Source organism: Pistacia vera, unplaced genomic scaffold, assembly GCF_008641045.1.
Source record: "Pistacia vera cultivar Batoury unplaced genomic scaffold, PisVer_v2 Contig290, whole genome shotgun sequence".
Taxonomy (NCBI): domain Eukaryota; kingdom Viridiplantae; phylum Streptophyta; class Magnoliopsida; order Sapindales; family Anacardiaceae; genus Pistacia; species Pistacia vera.
In genome coordinates this window covers 222,254-245,568 of record NW_022196102.1, presented here as the reverse complement: position 1 = coordinate 245,568, position 23,315 = coordinate 222,254, and the positions used below count along the sequence as shown (strand labels likewise).

The window sequence follows — 23,315 nt, the reverse complement described above, 5'->3', positions numbered from 1 at the left end:
TTAACAAGTTTAATAATTTCTATATTTGTTTAGACAACTTACGTGCGTTTGTTTTTTCTGTCTCAAATTTATGTATTTCTTTACTGAATCACAAAGGTAGAGTTCTTTCACAGCAAGCTATAGCTTGGGCTTGATTAAGTTCTACTGCACAAAAACCTAGATTTAATATTTTTATTTATGATGGAATTTTTTAAAAGGCCAGATTACCTGAAAATTTGTCTCTTTTTTTTTTTCTTTTTTTTTTTTTTTACGAAAAAGGATTTTGTTAGGACCCTACTGTTTCGTTCAATCTCTCTTGCTGTTCCACTTGCAAAAAACTCATATGCACTACAATATTTAGCAACAGATCCACGACCACAACACGCAACACACTCACTCAATCAAGCACTCTGAATATTTTCAATAAGTGTATTAATAATCAAGGGTTCAGTACAACTTTCTCAAGAGTATCAAAAATGTAAAAGAAAAGATGAATAGAGAATAACAAGGCTGATTTCCCATAACAGACAAAGAACACAAAATAACAATAATCTGCTGGCTTCGAGGGCCAGTACCTCCCCAGTCCCAATTTCCCCTTTTTTCCCCGATTCTCAACAATATCCCCTGTCACCCTTTTTACGCCTAACTTCATTCTAACAGAATTATTCCAATTCCAATCCAAGGATGCCACCTGTCCCCTGCTTGTTGAGTAAAAAAGTGCCATTTATCCTCTTTGTCCACGCTTTTTCCTTCTGCTAAAAACATGCACAAGAGCCACCTCGTCCCCAAGGTGGAAGAAAGGAAATTGGCTGTCAATGGAGGTGAAATCCTCCCATGTGTTCTCATATGTGGGTAAGCCCTTCCATTTGATTAAGACTTCCAAAGTACCATTCAACAGTTTGTGCGTGCATAGAACCTCTTCAGGTTCGACTTGCAATACCAAATCCTCGTCAAGTGCTGTGGGAAAGGGTTATGCAGTGGGCGGTGGGTACTTTGATTTCTTGAGTTGTGACACATGGAAAACATAATGGATGCGTGCCGAAAGGGGGGATGCGTGCCGAAGGGGGTAGATCCAGACGATAGGCCATTGATCCAATCTTTTCTTTAACTTCAAAAGGGCCATAGAAGCGGGGGCTGAGTTTCTCATTGTACCGACAAGCCAAAGAACGAAGTCGGTAAGGTTGCAACTTAAGGTAAACCGAATCTCCCATTTCTAACTGAACTTCTCGTCTCTTTGCATCGACATAGTGTTTCATGCAGGTTTGGGCTTTGAGGAGATTATCCTTTAACTCAGCAAGGATGATATTGTGAGTTTGCAGTTGACAGTTCATTTCGTCAACCGATGAACCATCCGAAAATTTAAGAAGAGTGGGAGGATCACGACCATAAAGGGCTTTAAAAGGAGTCATACCTGTGGAGCCGTTGAAAGTCGTATTAAACCAGAACTCGGCCCAAGAGATCCATTTAGGCCATTGGCGAGGCTGGCTACTCACAAAACAGCAAAAGTACGTTTCAACACATCGATTGACCATTTCTGACTGGCCATCAGTTTGAGGGTGGTATGCCGAGCTCATGCGAAGCTACGTGCCCGAGTGTTTAAACAACTCCTTCCAAAAGTGACTGATGAAAACCCGGTCGCGATTGGATACAATGGAGTGGGGAAACCCATGTAGCCGAACAATCTCCTTGATAAAAAGGTGGGCAACATCCGTGGCTGTGTAGGGATGCTTAAAGGTTAAGAAGTGGCTGTACTTAGTCAGTCGGTCAACCACGACCAAGATGGTATCGGCACTATTTGTTTTGGGAAGCCCGGTGATGAAATCCATAGATATATCTTCCCAAACTTGCTCAGGAATGGATAGAGGCTGCAATAACCCCGTGGGACTCAAGGCCTGGTATTTATTTTGTTGACAAACTGCACAGGAATCGACAATCTCCTTGATATCTCGTTTCATGCCCTCCCAGTAAACCTCACTGCTGAGTCTTTTAAAAGTACGAAAGAAACCTGAGTGACCCCCAACAAGAGATGAGTGAAACTCATGTAGAAGAAGTGGAATGTGGGCCCCTTTCCTTGGTACAACTAGGCGGCCATTACACAAGAGATGGTGGCTAACTAACGTGAATGGTGGGTGGCCATTGGGATCCAACAACAATTTTTGAACAATTCCACGCAATTTGTCATCTTGTTGAATAACATCCTCTAATTCTTCCATACCTGCAAAATAACTGACAGATAACCCATCGAATTCCACTTGTTCACCTCTTCTAGACAATGCATCAGCTACCCGATTCTTTGCCCCTGATTTATTCTGGATAATAAAATTCAACCCAATCAGTTTAGCAACCCATTTCTGTTGATCTTCACCTAGTAACCGCTGATCCGTTAGAAAATGGAGGCTCCTTTGGTTTGTCCTAATAATGAAGTGACGCCCCAATAAATAATGTCGCCACTTTTGAACTGCCATCACAATAGCCATTAATTCCCGCTCATAAAATGATTTAAGCTTCGATTGAGATGATAAGCCTTTGCTCAAAAAAGCCAATGGTCTACCCTCTTGCATCAGGATAGCCCCTAACCCACTCCCTGAGGCATCAGTCTCAATAATGAATTCCTTAGTAAAGTCTGGCAGAGCTAACACCGGAACTGAAGTCATTATCCTCTTAAGCTCATCGAAGGCCTTTTAGGCTTCCGAAGTCCATTGAAATGCATCTTTCTTAAGTAAACTGGTGAGAGGAATGACTATTTTCCCGTAATCTTTGACGAACCTTCGGTAGTAACCGGTCAAACCCAGAAATCCTCGTAATGCCCTGATATCCTTGGGAATTGGCCACTGTAAAACACTGTCAATTTTGGAAGGATCAACCGTCACCCCACATGCTGAAATGACATGCCCCAAATATTCTAATTCTCGCTGACCGAAGAAAAACTTCTTCCTATTGGCAACCAGGTGGTGTTCTTCAAGGGTGTTGAGGGTGATCTCTAAGTGCCGGATATGATCCTCTTTAGTATGGCTATAAACCAATATGTCATCAAAGAATACCAAAATGAACCGACGTAGAAAAGGCCGAAATATGTCATTCATCAAAGCTTGGAAAGTGGCTGGGGCATTAGTCAACCCAAAGGGCATGACTAAGAACTCATAATACCCTTCGTGTGTCCCAGAAGTCGTTTTGTGGGTGTCCCCATCCTTTACTCGAATTTGGTGGTAGCCCGACTTCAAATCTAATTTGGAAAAAATGGAAGCTCCTCCTAATTCATCAAACAATTCGTCAACCACTGGGATGGGGAACTTATCCGGAACCGTGATCTTATTAAGAGCCTTATAATCCACACAAAATCGCCAACCGCCGTCTTTCTTTTTCACCAATAACACTGGGCTGGAAAAGGGGCTAAGGTTTGGCTTAATGATACCGGCAGCTAACATCTCACTCATTAGTTTTTCTATCTCATTTTTCTGCTAGTAGGGATAGCGGTAAGGTCTAATATTTGGGGGTTGGGAGCCGGGGAGGAGGATAATGGAGTGGTCTTGGGTCCTTGGCAACGGTAATCCTGGAAGTGAAGAGAAGACTGACTGATACCGAACCAGAACTGGTAGAATGCTGCTGTCCTCTTCAACTTGAGATTCACCTAGCTTCTGCAAATTACCAAATTCCACAAAACACCCATGTCCCTCGCGTTGAATTGTCCGAAGCATAGCTTTTAAGGAAATCAGAGTTTTGCTTAGAGAAGGGTCACTCACAAATTTCACAACTCTGTCTCCTAGTCTGAACTTCATTACCTGTGTTTTCCAATCCACTGTTGTCTCCCCCAAAGTTTCCAACCATGCCACACCCAAAACCACATCTTTACTATTCATCTCAAACGGAAAAAAATTATGTATAATCGGAGTCCCCTGAATGTCTAACAGTACCTCCCTACATTCTCCCTCACATCGCACTCGATATCCGTCACCCACACGTACCCCGAAGGTTTGCGTCTGCGTCTTCATCACTAGTAATCCCAACTTCTCAGTCACACCCTTGCTAATAAAATTATGCGATGCTCCACTGTCAATCAACACTATCACTTCAGCCCTTCTGATTTTTCCCTTTACCTTCATGGTTTTCGGACCTGAGATTCCCACGACTGAACTAATTGAAAGCTCCGCATCATTTGGTAGTTGCTCCTCCACAGTCTCACTCAGATGAGCGTCATTTGGCTCATCTTGACTCTCGTCCTCATCAATCAACACGACGTGGAACTGCTTGTCCCCACACCGGTGGCTTGGAAAAAAATTCGCGTCACACCGGAAACAAACCCCACGCGCCTTCTTCCTCTGGATCTCAAGTTCTGTCATCTGTTTGAAGGGAAATTCTTTTATGAAAACTGAGCTGCTCGGTTGCTGCTGGACAGAGTTGCTGCTGCTATGTTGTCTCGCGTTTGGAGAAAAATGGCTGGTTCTCTCGTTCCATTGGCGGCTTGATTGGGCAGAAAAATTTTGATGTTGGCTGGGGTTTAAATTCACGCTGCCTGAAGGAACTAATGGATTAGAGTTTTGTGCAAGCTTTGACCCATTTTCCTGCTGCCACAAATTTTTACCCGGTCCACCACTATAGGCCCAATTAATTCTATTAATTCCACTACCCATACCAGACTTAACACCCTTATTTAGCCCATGTTTTAATTCTTTCAAGGCCTTATTTTTTTCTTCTATCTTCTGGGCCAGTTCAATTAGCTGGATAATGGAAGTGGGCCGGCCTAATCTAACCTCAGCTTTTAATTCAGGTTTTAGCCCATTCAGAAACGCAGCCCAAAGTAAATCTTCTTTCTCATCCTTTAATGGTGCTGACAGGGCTTCAAACTTGCAGCGATAGTCCTCCACTGTTCCGGTCTCCGGATTCCCATCAACGCCTCATACGGACCACCATCTTGGGATCCTCCGAACCGCTGAAGCAAAGACAGTTTAAACGCTGCCCAAGTCGTGACTGGAGCGTGGATTTCCATCCACTGGAACCAATTTGTGGCGTCTCTCTCCAAACACACAGCCACTGTGTTCAACCTCTCCTCCTCTGCCACTTGATACATGTTGAAGTACCTTTCTATTCGGAACAACCACCCATACGGATCCTCTCCGACGAAGACCGGCATCTCGATTTTTCGGCCAGCGTATCCTGGTCGACGTCGGCCATCTATTCCGTTTTCGTCATTCATATTTGCGTTAGGGTCCCCATTTTCCCCCTCTGTGTTGCTTGTATTGTTTATGGGGGTCTTTGTCAAACCACCCCTTTCAGCTCTTCTAACTTCTTCTTCATCCTTACGCCTAATCCAAGCTTAGATTTCCAGCAAACAATCTCTCATTGCTCCCATGTCCTTCTCCACAACATCTAATCTGTTTTCCATCCTTGTTCCAACCATTCCCCAAATGTCACCTGCTCTAATACCAACTTGTTAGGACCCTACTGTTTCGTTCAATCTCTCCTGTTGTTCCACCCCTAGTTAATAAATACGCGTATTTACATATTTTACAAAGGACTGTCGAATTATTCGCGAATTATTGGAGTATTTGTATAATTCGCGAATTTTTGAAAAAAAAAAAAAAACTAATTGAAACGATGCCGTTTTAGTGGGGAAGAATAAATCAGTGGTAAGGCGTAAGAGAAGAGATTGGAAACAGGGGGGAATAAAAAAATAACCCTCTCAAAGACATCCATTTTCCCGTCCATTCCCTCACACCTGACACCTTTACATTTTAAACTCAAAACACATACAAAATCATTTCATATTTTAAATTATTTCCATGCTATCTAATAAATTAGATTGGATTAATGAAATTAAAATAATAATTTATTATGAAAAAAAAAACTGTCATATATTATAGGTATAAAATAATAGTTAGACTATTGTAACACTAATCTTTTATATAGATTTGTAAGACAAAATTTTAGTTTTTGATTTAAATAATTTAATGGATTAATGGGAAGTTAAAATTGGTTGCATTTAATATCAAACTTATCAAGTGTTAAATTAGTAAAGAATCATGGCTAAATATTGTGTTTGAGTCTAAAAACTATAATTTGAATATCAGTTATATATTGTATATTTGTGCTATTGGTTAATTGAATACTTTGCATTTAAAATACTATATTGATTTTAGTCAAGTAATCCATAAAAGTATTAAAACTAAGATTGCTATTGCCGTATTTTTCAAAACGTATTATTGACAATGCACTGTAGTAAACCCGTGCCGTATTATACCCGTAAAATTCCAGTACCGGTTTTTTGTCGTACCCATATTTACTAACTAGGGTTCCACCTGCAAAAAACTCATATGCACTACAATATCTAGCAACAGATCCACGGCCACAACACGCAACACACTCACTCAATCAAGCACTCTGAATATTTTCAATAAGTGTATTAATAATCAAGGGTTTGGTACAACTTTCTCAAGAGTATCAAAAATGTAAAAGAAAAGATGAATAGAGAATAACAAGGCTGATTTCCCAGAACAGACAAAGAACAGAAAATAACAATAATCTGCTGGCTTCGAGGGCCAGTACCTCCCCAGTCCCAATTTCCCCTTTTTTCCTTGATTCCCAACAATATCCCCTGTCACCTTTTTTACGCCCAACTTCATTCTAACAGAATTATTCCAATTCCAATCCAAGGATGCCACTTGTCCCCTGCTTGTTGAGTAGAAAAGTGCCATTTTATCCTTTCTGTCCACGCTTTTTCTTTCTGCTGAAAACATGCACCAGCGGGGTCTCATCAGATTTTAATGGCAATAATATACAGTGGCAATGCTACTAAAGGTCTTGCTCCTAAATTCGTGGTAGTTCTATTTGACAAAAACAAAGTGGATAACATAGCTTGATGCAGTTAAGAAATTTTATCTTATTTTATTATTATTATTATTATTTTGTAAATCAAATAAATGAGGATATTTGAAAGCAAGAAAAACTCATTTGAGAAATACTTCATATAAAACAAGATACCACAACATATCAACAATGATGGTATGAGAATTTACAAACTGTTGATCTTACACATTGTGACTTGATTTTGCTTACTTTAGAGTAATAGAAATAACATAACAGGAGCATTGATAAAGTCCTATCCCTGAATTCTGATGTAGCTTCTAATTGACAAGAACAAATTAGATAACAGGAGATTGACTTAGTTATAATTTAATTGTGGATCATTTTTCTAATGAAAGAAATGAGGATCTGGGAAACCAAGTATAAACCTATTTGAGCAATATACTATATGATGGATAACATACCAACAATACGCTACAAGAATTTGTGAAACTGTTAAAATTACACACCATGACTAATGATTCTACTTACTTTAATATGTATTGTTGATCATGTTAAGTGGTCTTTTCATTTCCAAAACTCGGGTCTAAAGAGCTCAGAAAGGCATGTAAGTATTAGAAAATGAGTAGAAATGCATATAATTTGATCATGAATAACAGGATCATGCTATAAATAGAGGAGAGAAATTTATATACAGATTATTGGTAAGTTGTCTTTTTGTCATTGGTTACCATATCATCACTTTTGTGACTAGCAGAAGAGGAGCTTCTGATGCTTCTTTGCTTCATTTCTATAAGCATGTCAAGGACGATTTATTAACGAGAAACATTCTTTTAGGCTTGCTCTAATTTAGCTTTATTATCGGACTTGCAGGAATTTGATAAATGTTCTTGCTGAAGTTTCTCAAACAGGAAAGCAAAGGCATATTCCTTATAGAGACTCTAGGTTGACATTCTTATTGCAGGAATCTCTTGGTGGCAATACAAAATTAGCAATGATCTGTGCTGTTTCTCCTGTGCAGAGGTAATACTGAAGATTTTGTGACAATAGAAGAAACCTTTTTTCTCTTGCTCTCCCTATTTTTCTTTTTTCCTCCATTTGTGGAAGCTCAGATAAGTCAATAATGCAGTTGCAAGAGTGAAACATTGAGTACACTAAGATTTGCGCAGTATGCCAAGGCAAATAAGATTTACCTTGAATGCATCTACCCTATTGTAAGCTAAGACCTATTTGTTTCTCCAAGTACGGTAAGGAAATCAGTGGAGAGATCCTTTTTGTTTTGTATAAAGTATCCATCCTCCAATGCGAATCCATGAATAGTGACAGAGCTGATGTTCTTTTTGCTCACTGTCCTAAGCTCTTGCATCTTTCAGTGGAGGCTTTGATGAAAAGTTGAGATGATGACGTTCGCCTCAACTGTATAGGTCTGTCACATTCTCTGAGGCCCTTTTTTCTTCCTTTTGTAGCAAATTCTATTTATTTTACTTGGTAATGTTATCTTTTGACCTTTCCTAACCCAGGGTGTAATCCCGAATACGCACCTATGGTTCTGAAATTATTTTTGAACCCCCAACAGTTTTACTCTTTAGGAGGAGTTTAGCGATATTTAAGCAAACCTTAGCAAAGGTCAGTAATAATAATTATAGAAAAAGTCATAGATAATTTTAGAATCATATGGGTGTGTTTAAGATTACAACAAAAGTCTAGGTAGATGAGATAGTTGCATATCTTTTTGTGATTTTTCTGTTGGAGTGCAAGATTCAAAGTTCAATTGTAAGAGCTATTTCTAGTTAGGTTCTACATTTCGTATGATAACAAATGCTGGCATGCAGAGGCAGAAACTGTATTAATCACTTGTAAACATTCTTGCAGTATGCCACCATTACTTCACTAGGAAGATGAAGTTCCCTGTAACATCTGTAATCAATATTTAACCTTCCAAACTTAAAAACTGCATAATTTTGTCCATAAGCAAGTGTTTTAGGATAACCACTCAATGAGTTGCCCATGAAATGTCCCCAAACAGTCATAAAATGTCTAGAACTCTCAGAAACTTATGCTGAATTCAAGAGATTTCATGCTTTAGTTTTGATTCAATCCATAAGGCTGAGTAGCATTCATGGTGACATAGCATGGACATATACAGTCATCTAGATACTCATCTCCATAGTATCATCAATGTTGTCTTCTGACAATGAACATTTTTCGATTATATTTGCCCAGCACTTTTGACAATCTTGGCTCGGAAAGGATTTTTCGTAAATGCATATGCCAATGACATATGTAGCATGAGTTTGGATGAGGAAGATAACTCCATGGAAATAACAGAAGATGGAGAAGATCGTCCTTCCTTGAATGTCTTATTTGCTGAGGCCATCAAAGGCCCTCTACTTTCGTCGGACAGCCTAGTCCAAATCAGCACATTAGATTTGATCTTCCATTTTTTGTCCTCGGAAGGTGCTTTGGGCAAACAGATCCAAGTTTTGGTGGAAGAAAACATTGCAGACTATGTTTTTGAAATACTACGATTGTCAGGTGAGTGTACTTTCATAATTGAAAATAGCAAGAGCTACCATAGTTTGACTATACTTTCATAATTGAAAATAGCAAGAGCTACCATAGTTTAACTGTTTGGGTACTTTATCAATATCTGACTATTTGTGCTGCCTTCAAGAAGAGAACTTATCTCTATTACAATCTAGATTTTAACAAGTTCTATAAATTCCATATTTGTTTAGACAACTTACTCACATTTGTATTTTCTATCTCAAAATTATGTTTTTCTTTACTGAATCACAAAGGTATAGTTCATTCACAGCAGGCTGTAGTTTGGGGCTGATTAACTTCTACTATTGATGAATAGAATGCAAGGATCCAACAGTCAACTCTTGCCTTCAGGTGCTTAATCTTCTTTTGACCACTGAGCAAGCTTTCAAACAAAGGCTGGTTGTTGGATTCACAGCTCTGATTCCTGTACTGCATCATGTTGCTGAATTTCCTTTTCACCCTTTTCAAAATCAGACACTGAAGCTGATCTGGAACTGCATTTTTGACTGCCCTGGAATATTATCAACTTCTAAGGTTGAGGATCCTATTCTTTGTTTGACAATGATGCTTAGAAGGAACACTGATGGTGAGATGAGCATGCTTACAGAGACATTCATTATGGCCTTCTCAGTCTTTGTAGCTATTTTGAAATCACCATCTTCTCATGGGATTTAAAACCCAGCAACGTCAATTCAAGAAGCTCCAAAACATGCTGTTCAACCTTGTCTGAATATGTCTAGGAAAGATCCTAGCCAACTTTTGCATTCCTTGTACCTACTGAAAGAGGTGTATGCATACAATTATGAGGAGTTCTCAACCTCCAAATCCAACAGCATAGATCTAAGAAATTCAATAATCAATCTGTGTACATCTCATTTATAACCCTGGTTTGTAAAGGCCATCCATGAAATAAATGAGGAAATTGTGCTAGGGGTGTTGGAAACTTTTCACTTTATAATGATTCAAGATTCTAATATGCAAGCCACGGATATTCTTAGTTCAGTTTGTCATTTGGATGTCTAGGATTATTTCCTTTAGAAAAGTTAAAGTGGAGAGTGTCTGTTGCTCAGCTCCCTTGTTGATGTACTTTTGGGAAGTGATACTGGGCAATACATTAGAGATGCTGCTTGTTACATCCCATCTGCTCCTGTCGATATGTTTGATGTGTATTTTAACAAACATGTAATATAGTAAGTGCACTAGTCGCAAAAAGTAATAAAATAATAAGAAGAGTATCGTTCTCACGAGGATTACGTGTTAAGTATTAATTTTCTTAGTTTTGTAACTAGTTGAAGAACACGAAGATTGTTGGATTTGCGGGAGACAATAAAAGTAGAAATTAACACAAAATCAATAACGTAAATTAAAATCTAACTAATTAAGAAAATATTAACTAATTACGAAAATATCAATCAAGAAAAAGAGGTTAGGATTTAGACTTCACTAGGATACTTTGATTTAATCTACGGTTGTTGTTGCCTTCAAACCCAAATGCAAGGATTATAAATCGGACACCCTAATCTGCAGAATATATCTTTTCAAGCTATATTCTCCTACTTATCCTTATTAAGCTTCCGCACTCAACAAAATAAAGAATAACAGTTCCAAGCCTATTAAGCCAAGTGGAATCCTAAAGTGATTTCATAGATCTCCGAACCTATCTTTAGCATTCATTCAATAAATGGTATTTACTCTGAGGGGTTAACACATGAATCACTTCTCAGTCTCATCATGCTCAATATTTAATTGACCAAAGAAAACTCAACATTCAATTACATTAAGAACAAAAATAAACACATAATCCAAGCAATAAAACTTAAAAACATCTATTTATAGATTAAACCATTGTAATCCAAGTTAGATCAAAACCCTAACCCAAAAGTGAGTTAGTTCATATTCAAATTAAAGAAAATCGGAATATAGACTTAAATAAAGAGCTCAACATGCTAAAACAATAAGAAAAGAATGAAATCTTCCCTAATTGAAGACCCAAAATGCTTCCAATCTCCAATTTCTTCCTTTTCTTCCCTAACAATCTCCAACTCCCTTATCGGAATATAGACTTAAATAAAGAGCTCAACATGCTAAAACAATAAGAAAAAAAAACTCCCTTACAAAATGAGCTAAGACTTTCTTAAATAGTCGGCCAAAACCCTAGGATTCAAGACTAAAACTTCACAATGCACCGTTTTTACAAAACAAATAACTCCAGGATTCGCCGCGGCGAAACTGATTTTCGTTGCGGCATCATGACGAAATTTTAAAATGCCAAGTTAACCCGCGAGTTTCATGCCGTGACGAAACCTTGTCTTCAAATAGTTGAAATTACATAACTACCCTTGCATGCTCTAATGCTTGAATCTCCGGTTTTCTCTTTCCTTCTCTTTCATTTGAGCTTCAAGGGTGCTTCCAATCAACCTCCGAACATTCCTAACTTTGAAAACTCTCGAGTTTGAATTGATTGACCTCGTTTTTGCTCTGTTTCAATCTGGAAATGCGTTTCCGACTTGAAATATGAAATGAACGAATAAAGTGGTAGTTCAAGCCTAAAAGCAAAGGAAAGTATCAGAAAATCCCACCAAATAGGAAAGAAAAACAGTTTAATCCACGGATTATCAAATACCCCCAAACTTAAGATATGCTCGTCCTTGAGCATCAACAACAAAAACAATAAAACAAACGTAAGGAAAAACAAACTTAAACCAAAATGACCAAAGAGGAAAACTACGGAAAACAGACAAGTAACCTGGAATTGATTTAAAATGCAAGTCTAAAAAATTGTTGAAATACTATTACGGGAAAATACTCAACACTCCAAAGAAGTCATAATTGAATTGACTATCTTTCTCTATCGGTCCTCTGAGTCGGTGATCCCCACTTCAATTCACCTTTTAACTCCTCATATTATTTTATGCAGTAATGTGAAGTTTATCGATTGGTGGTAGACTCCATAAGCCTAAGTATCAAACAACTCTCCACTAATGTGGACTAGACATCACTAAATATTGAAAGGTCTTTGCAAGCTTGTAATGTTAGACTTGGGTAGTGGACTCCAGGGAAAGGATAGGATAAACAAAGTAAGAGAACTCGGTTTTTCTCATGTAAACACTAAGAGCTACGTCAATCTCCACTTTTTTTCTTTACCACCAATCAAAGTGTCAACCATTTTACAACCTTCAAACTTATATATTTCTTATTCTTGATTTCGAATTGAACTAAAGAATATTTTTTAAATTTTTTTTTTTTTAATAAACAACTATTTATAACACCATTGAGGTCTATTGCCCCTTCTTTTTGCCCTTTTTACAACCCCCAAACATATGCTTTTGGTCCATCACTTATTCACACACCTCTCCAAGTTCTTTTGTGTCATACATTAGGTCCATAATTCTCCTAAAGTGTACGATCAAGTGTTTAGGGTATAGGGATTGGACAAGCTTTTTTTCGGTTTGCAAGAAAAATAAGGCAATGATAATCTCATAAGGCTCAAATGGGTGACTAGGGATAATTCATTCATGGGTTGGCTAGAAGGCTCAAACATTCCAAAAAATTGCCTAAATCATTTCCTCAACAACATCTAATCCTAGAATTTCGTCTCAACTAAGTTTTAGAGTCTACCAACATTATCAAGATTTCACCTAACCACATAAAAAGAATCTAAACATGCCAAAAGAATAAAAATGGTGGTTGAACCACTCAACAAACTTCTAGATCAATCTAGTCAACCAACCTAACTTGAAGCAATGCTTCGCATTTTCCGATAATAGTATCCCAACAATCAACATCTCATCATAGACTTGTGCAATTTATCCAGGGAACAACAGAAAAACACAAACAAAGATAAACTAAACACAATAACGATCAAAGAACTTAAGAAAAAAAAAAAAAATAACACAACACAAATTCAAGCTAAAACACACAAACTAACTAAACACAATTTTGTTTTTTTTTGTTTTTTTTTTTTTTTTTTTTAAGATCAAAATTTCTTCTACCCCAACTTAGAATGACATTGTCCCCAATGCCACATCATGCACATCTAAGGAGTAGAAAAACAAAATTTAAGAGATACTCCCTTGATTAATCAGTAAAGGCTGATTCTTGTGCAAAATCCTAGCATCCCATCCTTGGCTTCCTCATCATCCTCATCTGTCAAACAAATGAAAATCTAGGTTGCCAATTGTGTTAGATATCCTCACTGATTAATATGAAAGAATTACATATTGATCTCAACCTTATTGAACTAAACCTAAAATTGAAACAAACACACATAAAGAGTTAAAAAGAGGAAATTAGCATCAATTCCAATTTACAACATAAAAAGAAATAAAAACTAAAACTAAAACGAAGGTGTTTCAGGAATCAATCTTCTTCTGCTTCTTCTTCGTTTGCCTCCTCACCTTCTTCCATGGCATCTTCAAGGTGTAGTTTACTGTATTCATTCCAATCTTGCCATTGGAATTGTGTTACATCATAACCTTGAAAGTTGTAGACATGCTGCTGCATCTTGAACATCTTCATTTGATCACTCATCCATGCTTGTTGCAGCTTCATTGTCTTCATCTCAGCTTGGAGTTGCTGCAGTTGATCATTTACTATCAGTTTGGATGTGGTTGCAGCTATGCTTGGTTGTTGAACACTTGTACCTGTACTTGATGCTCTGCCACTCTATTTTCCAGCCAGCTTATAGTAGAATGTCGTGTTAAGAATCGACGCTAGATGAATGGTTATCTCATCAAGATAAGATGTCACCCTTTCCTTTTTATAGATGTCCGTGATAAGGTTTAGGAAGGCATGATTTGGTCGACTGAGCTTTGCTGCATGCTTCATGTAATCGAAAATGATCTTTCTAACGTTCATCTTCTTCTTTGTAGCAATGAAGTAGAGCAGGATTGCCCTCTCAGCATTTAATGAACTGAAATGTGTCTAAGGCAGGGAGAACCATTTACTGTTCACGTTAGTGAGAGAACATGCTCTCTCTTCTCTCTAGGATTAGAAACCAGCCCTCTTTCCATAATTTCTTCTCCACCCACCACCCCTCTCTCCACCCTCATCCTCCATCCTCCACCTTTACCATTTAACTTCACCTGTCCCTCTTACCATTTCCTTAAGTTCTCTTTTCACATTTTCTTTCACAAACCTGCACTTTGTTTTTCTGTTTTTGTTAACCTTTTTGTTTGCTATGTTTCAGTCATTCTTTGCTGTGTTTGGGGGTTGTTTTTGGGTTTAAATCGAACTCCTTGGTTGTTTGTTCTCCTTTCTTCTCTTTTGCTTGTTGGTGGCTGTTGTGGTTGAGCTTGTTTTGTGTGGGTTGTTTCTTGGCTTGGCCGGATTGGGAAGAAGGTGGGTGGCTACCGGAGTTGTTTTGTTTATTTTCGTTTTTTTGGAGTTGCTGTTTGGTGTTGAAGAGAGGTAGGAGTAAAGGGGCTGTTTGTGGTTCTTTTTTGACCGGAAATGTAGAGTGGGTTGGTGGTGTAGCCTGTTGATGCCAGATTCTTGCAGGTCACCGGAGTGTGGGTGCTTCTTTGGCCGAAGCTTTGCTGTTTGGGCTGGAGTTGTCTGCCATTTTTGGTTGTTGTTCACATATTGAGTGAGATAGTTTGAATCCATCCAAGTGCTATCCATTGGTTCTCTCTCATTGGCTCATTTAGATTTTTTTTGATTTTTTTCTTATCCACATCTCTTTGGACTGGTTAATAGGCTGTTCCATAAGTTTTTAGCCACGTCACTTGTTTTTCATTGGTTCTCCTTTGATTTCCTTATCTCTTATCTCTTTGACTTCAAATCATGACAACTCATCAACAAATCATCCATCTCTCCCCTCCACCTCATCAATCTCACGCTGACTCATCCTGCCACGTCCCCCAAGATGCCACGTCACCAGCCCTGCCACATCACAAAAAAACAATTTTTTCCCTCCACTTCCTAAACCTTCCCAAAGCCATACTTTGCCTCCCAATGGTCCTTTTCTTGTGAATTCTTTGAATACAAGTGAGGCAAAAAGTTCTGGTGGGGTGTTAAAGAAGCAGCAAATTGTGGGTGGAAAAGAGATTGATAAGGTTGGTGTGGAAATGTGCAATGGAATGCCGGTGATTCAAAGGTGCCTCCAATTATGATGCATGGCGAGAAAGCGGCGAGTGAAGGTGGGACTATGGGGAAAAGGTGATGGGGAATTGAAGCCTGCTGGTATTGCATCCTGGAGAAACTTTTTGTTTCGAAATCCAGTGCTCCTATGGAATATTTTGCTCGGAATCCTTGATGATGGCAGGAGGATAAGGGTTATACCTCTAAAGAGGTGGCTGATTTGGGGAGGACAAATGGGGAAATGTCTCGTTGGTTTCTTCCTTGGTAGAATGTGCCATTCTCTTGTGAAGGTTTTATCGATAGGAATTGGAAGTGCTTCAGAAAGGTTGGTGTTGTCTCAAATGGGGTTGGGGGCTTTATTCTGAAATTTGATAATGAGAGTCCAGGGATGAGGCCTTGGAAGGGGGCCCTTGGCATATTGGGGGCAGCCCCTTTTCCTAAAAAAATGGCGTCCGAATTTAAAAATGGCAGGTGAAGGCATTAGTAGTGTGCCGATTTGGGTCAAATTTAGTGGAGTTCCATTGGAGTTTTGGACTGCTAAAGGGTTGAGCTATGTTGCGAGCGCTATTGGAAAACCTTCTACATGGATAACATCACGGATGCGGGGATAGATTGGAGTATGCAAGAGTTTGTGTTGAAACGACACAGCTTCTTCATTCCCGAATTCAGTGGAACTGGCCTCCCGAATGGTGATGTGTAAACATAGGGGTGGAGTATTCTTGGAAACCGAGGGCTTGCCTTTGTGTAGAACTTTTGGGCTAATTTGAAGGAATGTCACTTGGCCCCTCGATTTGAGAAGGAAGCACCGAGAACAAGACTTGAATCTTACTCAAGAATGGGAATGGTGACAAAGAGGAAGAAGAATGTGTCAAAGGACGTGGTGTCCAAGTGGAGCGTGGGCGAGAGCCCTAGCCGCAAAAAACAGCAGCACACTAATCAATTTGTGGTTCTTAGTTAGGCAATAGGCTGGATAAGGGGAACTAGATGGCGAAGAGGGTAGTGAGAATGTCAAAGATAGGTTTGGAAAAGATAAGGCTGAAATGAGTGGGGTAAATGTTCCTAGCGGGCTGATCTTAACAGGGGTAATAATCAAGGTGCGGGTGAGATTGGGTAAGGTGTAAGGGGAATGAATTTGAAGTAAGCAAAAGGTTGAATGCTCTGAGTGCTGGTGACAACGGCGGAGAAGTAACCCACCTAGGGGTCCCTTGGGAAAACCATGAGGGATGTGAAATGGGGTTACTTCACGGCTATTGTGAGGTTCGAAAATTTGATTCGAGGTGATGAAAAGGAAGGTCTTACGGAGGGGAACATAAGTCTTCTAAAAGCAAAGGAGGAGATTAGCCCGGAAGGCGAGAGAAGTTCCTAACGCCCAGCCACCCCATGATTAAGCTTGCTTCGTGGAATGTAAGGGGTTTAATTCCCCTTTGAAACAAAAAGAGGTTAGACATCTAATCTCTTCCCATAAAATTGCAATTTGTGGTATTTTGGAAACTAGAGTTCGTGGACCAAATTTTGAGGTTACTATAAGTCCTTGACGTTGGGGGATGGGATGTAATCCATAACTATGTGTGCTGCCTAATGGTAGAATTTGGGTTGCTTGGAATCCTAGTTTGGTGAGGTTTGAAATCTTCAATCTACGAATCAAGCCATCCATGGTAAGGTTGTTATTTGGAGTCTAAATACCCTTGGTTTGCTCATCTGTCTATGGCTCTAATGGTCCACTGGAAAGGAAAGAATATGGAGAGACTTAATGGGCAAAGCTCAAGATTTTGAGGAATACCATGGGTGATTATGAGTGATTTAATGCGATGAGATTTGGGCATGAGAAAATAGGGGGTTCTTATAGGTGGAGAAATTACGTTTCGGACTTGAATAATATGTGTAATGAGACTAGGCTTGAGGACCTTCGGTTTATGGGTAACTTTTTCACGTGGAGTAATATGAGAGAAGGGGAACAGAATTACCACTAAGATTGATCGAGCTCTTGTGAATGAAAAGTGGGGCAGTGTGTTTGGTAACTCCATGCCAATTTCCTTCCCAAGCATCTGGATCATTCTCCTTGTATTGTTGAAAGTGGGGTTATGTCTTCATTTAGGAAAATCCCATTTCGGTTCTTCACAATTTGGGCTCACCATGAAAGTTTCGTTAGCATTGTTAGGAAGGCTTGGGAAGAAGAAGTTAGGGTTACCCCTATGTATCAATTGGTTACTAAACTGAATAGAGTCAAAGCAGCATTAAAAGCGTTTAACAGAGGGAGTTTGGGAATATCTCGGCAAGAGTTATTGAAGCTAGAGAAACTTCTAAGGGTCCAGCATGATCTTGCTTCTAATCCTCTTGAAGAGAACCTTATCTTGAGGAGAAAGCCAAAGTTTAATTTTAATTCTTTAGTCGAGCTGAGGGTCTTTAGCTAGGCAAAAATCTAGAGTGCAATGGCTTAGAGAGGGTGACCAGAACACAAGCTATTTCTCAAGTGTGTGAATGGCAGAAAGAATAGAAATAGAATCACCAAGCTAAGTGTGATAACGGCATGGTTATTGAAGACCTTGAGCATTAAGGAGGAATTGTCAGCCACTTTAAAAGAGTTTTTGAAGAGCCGAGGGGTGTGAGAGACTTCCAGGGTTTAGAGGAAATTATTGAACCTTGCATCACTAGTGATATGGCTAATGGGATGATTGCCGAAGTGACGGAGAGGAAATCAAGAACACTCTGTTTTCGTTGGGCAACAACAAGTCCTGGACCAGATGGTTTTGGTGCTATTTCTTCAAGACAGCATGGATGTGGTGGGAAAAGATGTGATTATGGCTATTAAAGACTTCTTCCAGAGGGCAAGCTTCTCAGGGAGGTAAATTGTACTTCAATTGTCTTATTCCCAAGTGTGATAATGCTTCTTTGTGTAAGGACTATCGGCCCATTTCTTGCTGCAACATAATTTATAATGTATCACCAAGATCATTGCAATAGAATTAAGAGTGCTTACTCTCTTCATTGACCCGGCACAAGCAGCCTTTGTTGGTGAAAGGAGAATAGGAGATAATATCCTGTTATGCCAAGAGCTGGTGCACAACTATAATCGAGCTACGGCCAAGGAAAAAAGGTGTGCCTTGAAAGTTGATTAATGAAGGCTTATGACTCGGTTAATTGGGAGTTTCTCTTACAGTCCTTAAGAATTTTGGTTTCCTACTGTTCTTGTCAATTGGATATCCAAATGCATCACTACTCCTAGATTCTCGGTGGTTATCAATGGGGAGTTGGTGGGTTCTTTGGGAGCTCTAGAGGCGTGAGACAAGGGGATCCTTATCCCCTTACTTGTTTGTTATTGCTATGGAGGTTCTCTCTCGGCTCTTGAATGAGTGGCGGCTAATCCGAACTTTAGTTTTCATTGGAGATGCAAGAAAATGGGGCTGACTCATCTTTGTTTGCGGATGATCTCATGCTTTTTGTAAAGCCGAAGGTACTTCTCTGTCTCTCCTTAGAATGCTTTAGTTACTTTTGAAAGTTGGTCAGGATTGAGTGCAAATCCTGATAAGAGCAATATTTCCTTTCTGGTGTGAGTGACAATGAAAAGATGGAGCTTTTAAGTTTGAAAGGATTTGCCGAGGGTAGTTTTCCCATCAATTACTTAGGTGTACCCCTTATTACCTCTAAGCTTACCTTTGGAGATTGTCGACCTCTCTTAGATAAAATCTTGGCTCGGGTTGCCTCTTGGAGAGTAGGTTTCTATCCTATGCGGGGAGGATTATTTTGATAAATCCATTCTTTGGAGTGTGCAAATTTATTGGTCGTCCTCTTTACCCTTCCTTCCAAAATTCATAAGGAAATTGATGCTAGTTTGAGAGCTTTTCTTTGGTCCGGAGTTGATATGAATAGACACAAAGCTAGAATAGCTTGGGAGGAGGTATGTGTACCCAAAAATGAGGGTGGGCTTGGGTTTATGACCTTAAGGATGGAACCTCGCAGCTTCTTAAGACATATTTGGAACCTGTGCAATCACAGAAACCATACCTTATGGGTCTCTTGGGTCCGAATTTTCTTTTGAGAAATATAAGCATTTGGGACATATGCATTCCCCAAAATGTACATGGTCATGGAGACATATCCTCAAAAATGAGGAAAGGGCTAAAAAGAATATAAATATAACATTGGCAATGGTAACACCACCTCTCTTTGGTTTGATAACTGGCACCCGAACGGCCCCCTTGTTTGCACCTATGGGGAAGGATTATTTATGATGCGGGGATTGGTAAGGATGCTAAAGTGAGTCTGTGGTTGATGGATGCAACTGGACGTGGCCAACTGCCAATTCTTGGGCTCTTATTAACATGAGGAATTCTGTGAATTTCACTCCTTCTAATGTTGATGACAACATGTTGGATACCCTCACCTTCGGGGGATTTCTCTACCAAATCGGCTGGGAGGCAATTAGAGGAAGGAGAGCAAAAGTTGAGTGGTGTGACTTGGTGTGGTTCTCAAAGGCATTCCAAGATACTCTATGATCTTATGGATGGCTATAAAGGAGAGATTACCTACAAAGGACAGGTTGATGAGGTATGGGCTACTACTAATGCTCATTGTTGCTTTTGTAACTCATCCAGGAATCTCTTGACCACTTATTTTTGCATGCCTTTTTCTAAGTCTATTTGGAGCAAGATCCTTAGGCTTGTTGACCTTGGTTATGTGGTTAGACCCTGGCATGAGACATCCCCCATTTGGCAAGGATATGGAAAGGTAAGAGTCTAAAATTCACTTTGGGTAGGCTTTGTTTAGGGGCTACGGTTTATTGGATTTGGAGGGAACGAAATTCGCGAAGTTTTAGGGGTGACCATAAGGATTCTTTCACCATAATTGATGCTATCAAAAGTGTTGTGAGAGATAAAGCTTTGGACCTTAGGAATGTCACTGCATCCTATAGCAATAGGAAGTTGGCGAATGATTGGGGCCTCCCTAGATCTATTTTCAAAGACGTTCCTCAAGTTCTCAACACCATTTGAAGATTGGATTACAGAGGGTTAGGCAGAAGGGTTTTTTGCTTGGTTGTTTTGTCTCATTCGTAAAGCGTTTGTTTTTTGTTTTTCTTTTAATGATCCTAACCTGGGGAGGTGTCCTATGGTAGGTGAGATTTTTGGTGTTCTCTTTTCTTTCTTCTTGGTGTTTATCTCCCTTTGTGGTTTTTGATAAACCCCTAGAGCGGATGGCTGTTTGTAGGCTTGTTTCTTTTGTTTCCTATTTTCGGGGCATATCCCAAAATAGGCTGGTCGCCTTTTATTAGGCCTTTGTACATTGTTCTTGTTTCTTTAATATGATTACTTACTTAACAAAAAAAAAAAATGTGTCTAAGGCATTAACCTTGCACAGATGAAATATTGCCAAATCCATGCCACCACAGTCAGATCGCTCCCATTCAATTTTCTTGTTCCTTTCGGACTAACATTCCAGGAAGCATCTGGTTTGGCAATGACCCTAAGTATCTCATCCCAATCTAGATTGTTCTTGTACATTTTGTACTCATCCTACTCAACGGGGCGCAACCTATAAAAATCGTTGATAACTGTGCAGTAAACGACACTTGTAATCCCCTAAAATACACACAACCATGTTGACTCTCTAGGAGGTTTGCATAAAATTCTCTAACAAGTGGTTCCAAGGCTAGCTGCGGTGGTTCCTTCAGGAAAGTGAGCCAATCTAATTCTTGAACCCAATCGGAAGCATAAAGAGCATCTAAACCCCTTTCAGGAATGATTTTTCGATCCTTCATCCTGCCCTTAGCCTCATACCGCTCTCTGGCCCTATCATTTGTAAACCTATTGTCCACTTGCTTTCCTTTAGTCGTTCTCTTAAAAGGCATTTTCTTGTTATTCAACAAAACTTCACGAAAATGTACTACAAACAACTCCAAATTTCACTCTTCTCCACACAATTAACTCAAAATTGTCACATATCCAATCCTGTCTAAATCACCCCAACAGAATCAACGACCAAAGACTTTTCACAAAACTTTGAGCCGCAGCGCAAATCGCGTAGAATGTAAAAATTTCGCATTTCCAACCCCAATTTCGGTTACTAGTATTTACAAGTTTGCCATTTTGTCTAACCATTATATAAAGGCAACTTTAGTCTGTTTTTAGGGAGTTTTAGGTTTTACATACACATTTTAGGGAGAGAATACATTTGGGGCTTCTTGGAAAGGTGGAGCTTAGAGAGGAGAGGAGGATCTCTTCCTCTCCTTCTCCTTTGTTCTTCATGATTATGGTTCCAGGTGTTGTTGTTTCTTTTCCTTTATGTTGTATTTTGTTTTCTAGGGATTTGATGTAATCTGATTGAAGGCTTGTGTTTTATTGTTAATCTATTTGTTTGATCCATTCTATTATGTTCTAGATTCATTCAATGCATTTAATTCAATCCTTAGTTGATATTAGGGCCTGATCAACCTTGATAGTTGATTGATGGTATGAGACAAGATTGGGTATGGAATGATTGATTTGTAGCCTTGCCCAAGGATAGATTGGTTATTGACTTTAAGATCGTCTTGTGCTTAATGGATTTTTGTTACTAGACTAGGCTACACACCACTAGCTAGTTTAGTTGTTGGAAACACTAGGTTATTCCAAATGGCCGTAGTAATACCTTAGAAACTAGAGATGTCATGCCTATCTTGATTAGCTTTGTGAATGGATGATTTGTGTGTATGCGAATTGGTTCCTTCGTTGTTTAGACTAGGCTACACGCCACTAGCTAGTTTGAATGATAAAAGCAGTAGGTTGAACCCGATGATGTACGAACCCTAGAATGGAGTGGGGAGAATGAGAGTTCGATGATGAACACATAGCCTGATAATTATAATGGAGTTAGAGCCCTAGGATTCTTTGTAGATAGTTAGATTTAGGTTTATTTTAAAGTCGATTTTATGTTTTCTTTATTTCAATTCTTGTTGCTTTTAGCAAGGCATAGTTTCTAGGATCACGAGAGCACTTCCAACCTCTGTGGTATCGACCCTTACTCGGGCACTATGCTGCGATTGCAACTCGTGCACTTGCGAAGGATTAAACTTTGTATGTTTGTTAGCCGATACGCTCCCTTCCCGACAACTTTAGTGATCTTGTAAGGTCCTTCCCATATGGGGTCGAACTTACTGGCTCATAACTCTTTTGTGTTTTGAAACACTTGACACAGGACCTAGTCGCCAACCTTGAAGACCCTGACTTGGATGTTCTTATTGTAGTGTCCAACCATCTTTTGTCGATAGACAGCACTACGGATGAGGGCTTGGTCTCTTAACTCGTCAGCGGTGTAAAGGTTCTGACAAAGTAGTTGTTCATTGGTCTCTTTGTCCATCTATTAGAGCCGAGCCAAGGAGACCAACGCTTCTATTAGGATTACTACTTTTGAACCATAAGCCAAAGAGAAAGGTTTTTCTCTTGTGGAAGATTGAGTCATGGTGCGGTAAAACCATAGCACCCTTGGGAGCTCATCCGCCTAAGCTCTCTTGGCTTTTTGGAGCCTTCTTTTCATTGTTTGGAGGATGGTCTTGTTGGATAGTTTGGCTTGCCCATTCACTTGGGGGTAGCGTAGAGTGGAGAAGCTCAGTTTGATCCCCTATCTTGTAGAAGTCTTGGAAGCTGGAGCTTATGAACTGGGAGTCGTTGTCAGTGACAATCTACTTTGGCAGGTTGAACTAGCATATAATGTTCTTCCACATGAAGCTTTTCACTTCTCGGTCTCTAATTTTGGCAAAAGCCTTGGCCTTAATCCACTTAGTCAAGTAGTTAGTTACCGCGAGCATGTAGACTTGTTGCCCCGATGCGGTTGGGAGCTTACCCACTATGTCCATTCCCCATTTCATAAAAGGCCAAGGGATAAGGATAGAGTTGAGTTGTTCCACGAGGAGGTGTGATGTTGGAGCAAAGCGTTGGTAG

The 23,315-nt window shown here is 39.5% G+C and overlaps 1 pseudogene; it reads left to right on the top strand.

Moving 5' to 3' along the window:
* Positions 1 to 10,515, top strand: part of LOC116134689 — a 43,618-nt pseudogene extending 33,103 nt beyond the window's left edge.
* Positions 10,516 to 23,315: the final 12,800 nt, after the last annotated feature.